This window comes from Lacerta agilis, chromosome 10 (genome assembly GCF_009819535.1).
Source record: "Lacerta agilis isolate rLacAgi1 chromosome 10, rLacAgi1.pri, whole genome shotgun sequence".
Taxonomy (NCBI): Eukaryota; Metazoa; Chordata; class Lepidosauria; order Squamata; family Lacertidae; genus Lacerta; species Lacerta agilis.
Window position 1 is genome coordinate 43,937,453 of NC_046321.1, and position 10,570 is coordinate 43,948,022.

Here is a 10,570-nt window from a genome sequence, read left to right on the forward strand (position 1 = left end):
ATTCAGCTCTCAATAATACATGTCCAGTCAGAACCCCAATCCAAAATGGCACCCTGAATTAGCAAGGTTTCATTATGCACCGATCGTGATTGTGTTTTATTGTGCTGTAACACAGCACTGCAACCATAATGAAGGGCAGCACATAGTCCCTACAAATATTATTGTTGTTCCCAAGAAACATTGCCAACTTAATATGTGCATCACATATTTTCAGCGTTTGAAAATGGATTTCTTCGTGGCATTGATTAGTGGAGAGGGAGCATAATTTTAAAAAAAACAAAACAAAAACATTTGTTCCTGTTTTCTCAAACTCTTCCCGCTTGTTGCATCCTGAAGCTCGCACAAAATATGCAAAAGTTCCCTGGATTAACGGGGGCAGTCAGTAATCCGAGAGGACATTTTTTTCACCTCTAGGTCATTGGTTCAAATGCAGTCCAGTGATGAAAAGTGATTACCATCTGATGGCTATTCAGAAGGCAATTTAGCATGAGCTGGTGGTCTCCCTCCAGTTACCCACCAACTGTTGTCCAGATCTCAACTGACACTAATTGGAACTTTTATTGACATCCAAAGCAATAAGAGCAAAGTGGCGGAATTCATTCCCTCTTTAAGAAATGATGCCCAAAGACTTGAGCATGTGGAAGTTCGCCTGGTTTCTTCATGTTTGATAAATACATCAAATCTTGGGTTTCCATGAAGCCCAGTAGATGGCACTATGAGTCAAGTACAAGGGAAAATGTGATTTCAAATGTTGTTGCCCCAGACATTGCAACAACTGGAACAATGATAACCATAACATTAATAAATAACAATTTTCAGCTTGTTTGGTACGAATTAGCTGTGTGTTTGTTTTTCTAAAATATTTTTTTCATGGCTGCGCAAGCTACAATTCCCCTTCCAAATGTTTTGCTCTTTGAGAAAGCTTTGCAAAAAAAAAAAAAATCTATTACCCATCATTACAGATAAGTTTCATGATTGTTTGTTTTATTTCTAAATTGGCATAAACAAGGATGTTTGGTTTGGATTTTACAAATTTCCTTTTGGTGTTTATGGCTCGAGCGATAGTGCAAGAAAACTGGGGAACGTAACTGAAGCTGACTGCTGTTCTAAATATTCTAATCTACAGTGAAGGGCAAAACATGAAATCAGCAGAATGCATGGTTACATATCACTTAAAACAATTTAACCTTTGCTAATGCAAAAATAACATTTGTTTCCTACAAAAATGTAGTCTGACAGTCTCCCCTTAAAAGTAATCTCAGGGTCATGGGTTTGAGCCACATGTTGGGCAGAAGATTCTTGCATTGCAGGGGGCTGGACTAGATGTCCCTCGTGGTCCCTTCCAACACTATAATTCTATGATTTGTGGTTTGTGCCCTGACATAGACAATTATCTGTCAGATTATGTTATTTCCAGCCAAGAAAATTAAGGTGTATTTCAAAAGTGTCAAATGGTATGATGCTGCTGAAAATAGCAGTGTTTTAGTAAAGTTTAGTTCATTTTTTTAATTTTTAAAATATTTTCCAAACTTTTTCAAACTCTTGCATTTTTTAAAAAAAAACAAAACTGGACAGTTGGAAAATTTGAGAATAGGTTATATAGAGTTACAGGTGACAACATTAGAAGCAGGTAATATACAGTACAAGAGAAAGTTTTTTTAAAAAATTAATTGCCAAACATCAACAGGATGGAAAATTCAGGAGAGTATTGACAGGAACATAGCATGCCCTCCAACATTTCTTCGATGAAAATAGGGACATCCTATTCAATAATGATGATGATGATTTTCTACTCCTTCCATCCGACTGGGTTGCCCCAGCCACTCAAGGCAGCTTCCAACATATATAAAAACATAATAAAACATAAAACATTTTAAAAACTGTCCTATATTGGGTTGCCTTCAGATGTCTTCTATAGTTACTTATATCCTCATGGCTCAGGGGTTGCATAACTCTATACCCTTCAATGAAAATATGGACGTCCTAAGGAAAAGCAGGGCATTCTGGGATTAAATCAGAAACCGGGACAGCTTCTGTAAATCCGGGATTGTTGCTGGAAAATTGGGACAATTGGAGGGTTTGACATAGGAAGCTGCATAATACCAGTTCAGGCTATTTTGTCCATCTACCCTAAGTGTTGTGTACTTTGACTGGAAGTTGCTGTCCAGGGTTTGGGGCAAAGAGAGTTCTTTGCCAGCCATGCTATCTGATTCCTCTCCCCCCCCCCCCATGCCCTGCTGGGCATGCTTGGAATTTAATCTGGGGCCATGTGCCGTACCCGTGAGCTCTGGTCCTTCCCTTGGTTTGGAGGAGAAAGGATTTTAAGCTTTTCTTGTATTTGTGGTAATCCATATAATCCAAGCAGATATTCTGAGAATACAGAAGCTTGCACAGCAGTACCAGATTCACAGCAGAATCCGTCATGTCTAAAATAGCTATTTGCATCTTCTGCACATGCATTAGAGCTAGTTTCATCCCCACCAGGTGTTACTCAATAGCTGCCTAATCTTTGTTGTTGTTCAGTCGTTCAGTTGTGTCCGACTCTTCATGACCCCATGGACCAGAGCACGCCAGGCACCCCTATCCTCCACTGCCTCCCGCAAACTCATGCCAGTCGCTTCGAGAACACTGTCCAACCATCTCATCCTCTGTCGTCCCCTTCTCCTTGTGCCCTCCATCTTTCCCAACATCAGGGGCTTTTCTAGGGAGTCTTCTCTTCTCATGAGGTGGCCAAAGTGCTGGAGCTTCAACTTCAGGATCTGTCCTTCCAGTGAGCACTCAGGGCTGATTTCTTTAAGGATGGATAAGTTTGATCTTTTTACAGTCCATGGAACTCTCAAGAGTCTCCTCCAGTCCAGCACCATAATTCAAAAGCACCAATTCTTCGGCGATCAGTCTTCTTTATGGTCCAGATTGTGTGGCCCAATCTTTAGGAAGTACTCAATGACTAGGCCACACAAAAATCTTAGGAACTCCACCTTGTAGCAACAGCGCAGTTTAAAACATGACATTGTTTTATCTTCTGGTCTTCCAAAGTGTAAGTATTCCTCTCTTTACTGGATTCAGTAACCGTTTGTTTGTTTGTTTGTTTGTTTGTTTGTTTGTTTGTTTGTTCCTCTGATGGTCTTTCAAGACCTGCTGCTTCTTATTTCAATTTTGCTAATTTTGGTGCTGCCTGAGGCAAAATGGTTTAGAATACAAAACCACAGCTCCCTTTTGGAAGGATAATTCCTCTGAGTGGAAGGTTGTGTGCATTTCAAGCACATCTTATCCCCCGCGAGAATACCGGGAATGGTAGCTCTGTAGTAAGTGAACTACCGTTCCCAGAATTCTTTGGGAGAAGTTGTGCTTTAAATATATGGTGTATTTGCAGCCGAAGACTTCTGTGAGACTCCAATGGCTGGATTTTCCACCACCTGTTGGTATTTGATGTGTGTTCGTAATCATGTAAAGGGATCAGTGTCGTGATTTGGAGATGGATGGATTATGGGTGGAGGGGGGCAGGCAGAAAAGGAGAGAAGAGACAAAGAGAGAAGCATAGGCTTCATAACTGATGAGCAGGGTAGAAAGCAGTGATGCCAAAGGACAAGAAGAGTAAACGGTGAAGATCACACATATAATTTATTCTCAAATCCTCTGTATCAATTATGTTTTTTTAAAGTAAGCACTAATGTTTATGTTGCTCAGTCTTGAGCTTAGTTAAAGATAAATCAGTCCTTCATAGGTATTTTGTTTGATCAGGATTACCGGTACATTTTAGAATGGAAAGAAAAAGAATGTAAATCGTTCTGATAGACTGAAAACTACCGGTAGTGCCAGTTTTTGTAAGTAAATAGGCAAAGGCACCCAGCAGTGCTTTTTATTATTTCACCCAGCAGTGCTTTTTTAGAGGCCAGGGTGGGGGTGGGGGGGGGTGGGCAGCAATGCAGGATCATGAACAAGAATATAGTGGGCACGCACCCATACTCTGAGGATGGAGCCCAGTTTGATACTGTCCCTGCCTGAAAACATGCATCCATTTCCTAAATAAAACGGGTTAATTCTAAATGTTGTTGTTCATTGTTTAAATGGCATACGCGTGTGTATGATCAGATCCAACTGCAACCATTTCTCCAAAGTAACGTTTTGCAAATAGCATGCATAACCCACTGAATGCATCCTCTTCACAGAAGCAATGTTAATTGCAAAGCTGGCATGGTTAAGTTGCTATTGCCAAAGAAAAAGAAGACAAAGTGGAAATAATTTGCTGAGCTCATGATTCTATGTATTTGCCAGTGGATTTTTTTAAAAAACAAGTTGCGCTTAGGCATCTTCCTCTGTTCAGTTGTGTGTGGATTTGATGCTTCTTAATGAATCAGTCTGCTTTTGTGAACAGCGACTGGATCATATCCAAATATGACTCAATGGGAAATCAGTTAGTTTTTCTTCCTCAGGGTTGCTTTGTGATCGCATCCGGTCATTGCTAATAAATCTGAATACCTTCTAAAAGGGTTTGTATTGGACCCCAGTGTAAATCTGTGGAAGAAGCTTTTCCTTTGAATATGTTAGTAGAATTCAGCGAAGGTGGGCTTTTTATATTTTTATTTCTGAAAGCCTGATTAAAAAACAATCTCTTTGCTCACATTCAGAAGAGACCTAAGCATTTGTTTAAATCTTTCTTTCTTTCTTTTGTTCTTTTATTTCTTAAAAAAGGGTTTTCTTTGAAAAGATGAAGCAGTCTGTGCAGTACACTAAAGAAATGCTCAGTTCTGCATTAATATCAGGAGCAAGAAGGCTTATAGGAGACCTGCATGCAGCCAAAGAATAGAGCATGGGTAAGGGTCAGGGGAGCCTGATTTCCATGGGCAGGGGTGGCACAGAGGGATGGCTCCCTCCACATGCCATCCCTACCCATCAGAAGTGGGTAGGGATAGCACTCTGCTCTGGAAATCAGGGAAATTTGGTCATGGGAATGTGACTGTGGCCACGGGGATTTTGACTGCAGGGATCATCTGGGCCACAAGAAAGGATGCAAGAAGGTGTTGTTTTTCTTTTCCGCCCTGTGTTTGTTACACGCATCGCTGTTTTTGTTCTGCTGCAGTTTGCCTTCTGCCCAAACTTATGGTATCTCACTTAAGTGCTGCGGCAAAATGATGGAACTTACATAGTTACATGCTACGTTTTCATTATGTGATTCCATCCTATTCAATTCAGTGTAAAGGAAACACAGTGCAGGTGTGTGTGGAACAATCAGTTATGAATGATTTGCAGACTGAAAGCAGCAACAGTGAACGCCAATCGTATTTGCTAAATTATGTTCTGTTCTGGACATGGGATGAATGAGCGAATATTGTCAATTTCCATCTCTGTTTCTGGCTTTGGTGAATTTCTCTAACATCTCCAGCCCCAAGCGCCATGTGAAAATGCATTCAAGCGGCCTGTGGGCCACAGTTTGCCAGTATGACATAAAGGTTTGCAGTTTACGTTTCCCTGGATTATGATCATGCTTAATCATAGCTCTACAGGTAAGTTCCTAGGTTCTGTCAGCTCAACAAACTCTAAGGGTCACCTGCTATGTACCCCAGGGACTGATGGTGTCTAGTCACATGGGATACTGATTCTCAGTGGCTTTTCATTAAATTCTGTGGGAGCAAGTAAAATCTCTGCAATCAAATCCTGCCTCCCTCAAGAAACTGAGAGGACGAGTAGATTGTTATTTCATTTTATCGTTATTTCATTTTAAAAGCACCTAAATACAGCTTAGAGTTGTTGTTTTTTCAAATAAACAAGACAGTCCCTGCCCACAAGCTTATCATCTAATAGACATGTCACAAAAGGAAGAAGGGGTGGTGAGGGAAGACGAAAACAAGCAAACTTGATCATCACTTGCTTCTTAAAGTCATGCAATTGTTATAACAACAACTGGCTGGAATGGAGTTGGTTCAGGGAGTGAGGAGCCAAATGGCAGCTGGTGTCTCAACCAAGCAGATGGAGTGGGCCCCTCTGTCCCACTTCTCTCTCTGCTACAGTCAGGTGGCAAGTCTAGGAGCAGAGGTGAACAGGACAAAATGCATGGAACATTGCTTTATCTGAATGTCTGGTCAGACATAGATGCATAGTCTGGGGCAAAGCCAAACAGGACAGTTTTGATGTGGACAGGTCTCCAGTTTTTATTATATAAATAGCAAGAGTCATATAAGTAATTTTCCAATGACGCATTCCTTGTTGTGGTTGGGCTACTGCTATATAGACTCATCTTAAAATCATGGCTGTATGTAACTCTATCTCTGTAATTTGTTTTTTTATACTGAATTTGCTCTATTTAGTATAAAATTCATATTGTTTGTATGCTTATGTGTTAGTTTGTACATATGTTTAGGATAAATCATATATATAAACACACACACACACAAAAAAAAAAACTGGTCTTTTTATTGGGATGGAGATTTCCAACAGAAATTCAGATGTCTGACTTTTCTCTCTCTCTCTCTCTCCTCCCCATTTTGTTTAATGTCTGGTCTGATTTAAGAGTTTCTTAGAACGCAGAAATTTCCTTGCTATTTGGTAGGTCCTATTAAATATATTGCCCTGTGTGGATTTTGGATTGTTTCCATTGTTATTTCAAATAATTTATTTGTCCTATTTTGTTATTTTATTGGACTGTAAGTGGTTGTTAAACAATCATGTGACATCTGGCGGTGGGAGAGATGTAAATATTTTAAATATAGTAAATAAAAAGTATACCTAAATGGACTGAGGGGAAAGCAGCAGGAGAGGAGCTAACTTTTGGATTGTATCGAAGAAAATTGTTCGATACCATCTTTTTTAAAGCTTAGGTGGTTTTTGTAGGTGCTCTGGGGTAGGGATGGCTCAGAGGCTTGGTCTGGCTCCCAAGGACTTCCCATTTGCCTGACCCAACCAGTTTATGTTTGTTAAGTCACCTTCTTTTGCAAAAGCCAAGACACAAGGGAGTTAATGTACATGTAGGTCACAGAGATCCAATTTCCCCCTGTGTGCTTTGGTGTATTTCCACCCACAAATGAACACTTTTAAGTCTATCTCAGTGGGAACTGCAAGATGCTATGTGGTACCCTCTCGTCATTTGCCGCTTCCTCATCCCAGGAGCTTGTATTTCCTTGTGGACATGCACGAAAGGCTGCTGAGGAAAGAGCAGGTGTGCCTTGGGGGAGAAACGGGGGAAGTAGCAGATGGGAAAAGGTATCTACTCTTAGTGGAAAGGTATTTGTCTACCTGTGCACCACCCACTCATACTTTTTTTTTTAATTGAAATTGGGTTAGTGCAGGTATGTCCAAAGTCGGTTTTGTGGGTCTAATCCCTGTGACAGTTTATTTATTGGGGTCAAATCCTTAAAAAAAAAAAAGCTCTTCAAGTTCAATCCTAAAAAAAAAGCTCACCAACTTTGGGGCAAAACCGTAAAAAAAAGCTCAACAACCTCAGCAACTTTGGTCGGCCCTCACGCATGTTCACTTCATCAAATCTGGCCCTCTTTGAAAACAGTTTGGGCACCCCTGGATTAGCACAATAACAAACTTTCACCAAAGTCAAAGTTTCTCACATGGCGGTCAGGAACAACAACAACAATGTATTTAATATTCGTCAGGTGCGCGCAAAACAGCAATTTCAAAAATATAAATATATTTCTGTGTTACATGCATCTCTATCAGGTACAGAACCAGCAGTGACTCACCAGGGCAAAGAATGACGGGGCGGATAGAGGCAGGGGCGTCGCTGGGGAGGGGCGGTGGGGGCGGTACGCCCCCAGTGACAGGGTGAAAAGCGGCGGGTGGGGGTGACAAGCGGCGGCCCCTCCCGCCACTCCCACGCGCTGCCGCTCCCTCCGTCACCCAGCAGCACATGGAAGGGGTGCTTTCCGCCGCTTTTTTCGGCGGGGGGGGTATCGACCAGCGAGGGAGGGTGTCACGCTTGTCACCCCTCCTCGCTAGTCGACCCCCCCCACCGAGAAAACCCACGGGGGGCGCGGGGAAAGGAAGCAGAGCCGGGGCTTGAATGCAGAGCGCCGGCTCTGCTTCTTTTTTCCCCTTTCCGCCGCTTTTTTCAGTGGGGGGGGTCGACTAGCGAGGAGGGTGTCACGCTTGTCACGCCCTCCTCGCTGGCCACCACCCACCGCCGGAAAAAAGCCTTGGAAAGGGGGAAATTCCCCCTTTCTGCACCCATGTGCGTCGTGACGTCATGATGACGTCACGACGCACGCGTCGTGCCCCTCCCCCAGGGGGGTTCCTCTGCGCTGCCGCCGCCCCCAGCAGCGCAGAGGCTAGCAACGCCACTGGATAGAGGCATGGGAGCTTCCAATCTCCAGGAAACCGAAAGCCACGGTGAGACTTTAAATAAATAAATAAACAAACAGTGGTACCTTGGTTCTCAAACTGAATCCCTTCCAGAAGTCCATTCCAAAACCAAAGCATTCCAAAACCAAGTTGCGCTTTCCCATAGAAAGTAATGCAAAATGGATTAATCCATTCCAGACTTTTAAAAACAGCCCCCAAAACAGCAATTTACCATGAGTTTTACTATCGTAACGAGACCATTGATTCATAAGATGAAAACAATAAACAATGTACTGCAGTCCCGCAATCAATCAATCAATCAATCAATAGCTGAACTGGGTCCCACAGAGTCACAAAAACAACAAAAAGAGACACAAAAACAAAAATGCAAAATAAATAGCAAAAACAGACAGACCTCAGCGTAACACTCAAAATGGGAGTGTGGCACTCAAATCAGAAGCGTAACACTCAAAACGGAAGTGAGGCACTCAAATTGGAAGCGTAACACTCAAAATGGAGCATGTTCGGCTTCCGAAAAAAGTTCGCAAACCGGAACACTTCTGGGTTTGCAGTGTTTGGGTTCTTGAGTACCAAGGCGTTTTGGGAACCAAGGTACCACTGTAATAATAATAATAATAATAATAATAATAATAATAATAATAATAATAATAATAATAATAATAATACTTTTATTATGTATACTCGGCCCATCTAGCTGGGTTTCCCCAGCCACTAGCGGAACATCAACAGTATGTTTTACACACAATCATGCAGAGCCTATGCAGGACTGGGAGAGAGATTTGGAGACAGTGTTTTTGTTTTTTTTCCTTACCTCATAGCTCCAGCTGACCTTCGGGGTCCCTTCCAACTCTACAATTCCCCGATCCTACGATCTGCTGAAATGGACCTGTAATTATGGACAGATTATAATGGTAAAATATCGTAAAGAAACAGCCACTTTAACAATCTCACTCTCAGCTACTCTGATAATTTTCAGCAAGGGGGCTCAGGGTTGTACCCAATTAACATAAGCTCAGAGTTGGTTAAGGTTTAGGCTAATTATTGAACCTAAGTTCACCATATCCATTAAGATCAATAGGTCTACTCTGAATAGGACTAGCACTGCGCACAACCCACTTTTATTTTTTAATACAGGCATGCTACATCCTCTCCATTGGGCTGATGGAAACAAAATGGCTAGGATGTGCTGCAGTGAGAATGTGCTGCAGTAAGGGGTGAGGCAATACATAGCACCCAGCAAAATGTCACCACACATGTAAAAAAGCCATCCATCCACTCAGTGCACTCAGGTAATGTGTGGTTTTATATTGGATTCCCCACCACCACCACATTATCCCTGCATCAGGAAAATCCAAATTAAAAGGTGAAAAAATGTGGGTTGCCACTTGGATGTGGGTGACCTTGTGTGGGCTAGGGCTGGATGATGTATCAACATATCGTCCAAAATTGGTTTGAAGTCCACATTGCAGTAATGGTTTCATAATATTTGACATGGCGATACATCATGAATCGTGATTTGTGCGTGCGCTATGGGGGAAAATATCACGATGTGGGGAAAACTGTAAAGCCGGTCATCGCTTCTCATGATTTCTGCTGCTCTTGTTGCTCTCTGCAGTCATACCTTGCATCTCAAACGCCTTGGCTCCCGAACAAATAGGCTCCTGAATGATCAAAACCTGGAAGTGAGTGTTCTGGCATCCAATGAGGCTTCCGCGGCTTCCGATTGGCTGCAGGGGCTTCCTGCAGCCAATCAGAAGCCGTGCTTTGGTTTCCGAACATTTTGGAAGTTGAACGGACTTCTGGGATAGATTCCGTTCGACTTCCAAGGTAAGGCTGTACTATAAAATAACAGTTGTAACAACAATATGTTAACAGTAAGTAAAAATGTATCAGTTTTAGAACCCTAAGTAGTAGCAGTTTGCCAGGACATTACCCTATTTCAGACATTGTGATATATTGGTACATCATGATGTTTAGCTGGCGATAGGTCACCATGTTGGAAACCAGACATCGCTCAGCCTAAGTGCGGGGAATGCAAAATACATGCACATATGAGGTGCTCTGAATTCACCTTAAACTGCCATGCGCGCACACCCCAGCAAAGCCATTTCAGCCGTCCACTGCTTTGTTGAGAGCATCTCTTATTTATTTGTCTTAAAATGGGTGACTCCATGTTTGCTGTGAAACTAGTTTATTTACTCAGGTTCTCATTACCGACCCCAGTGTGTGTGTGTGTGTGTGTGAATCTGAACCATATTCAGTG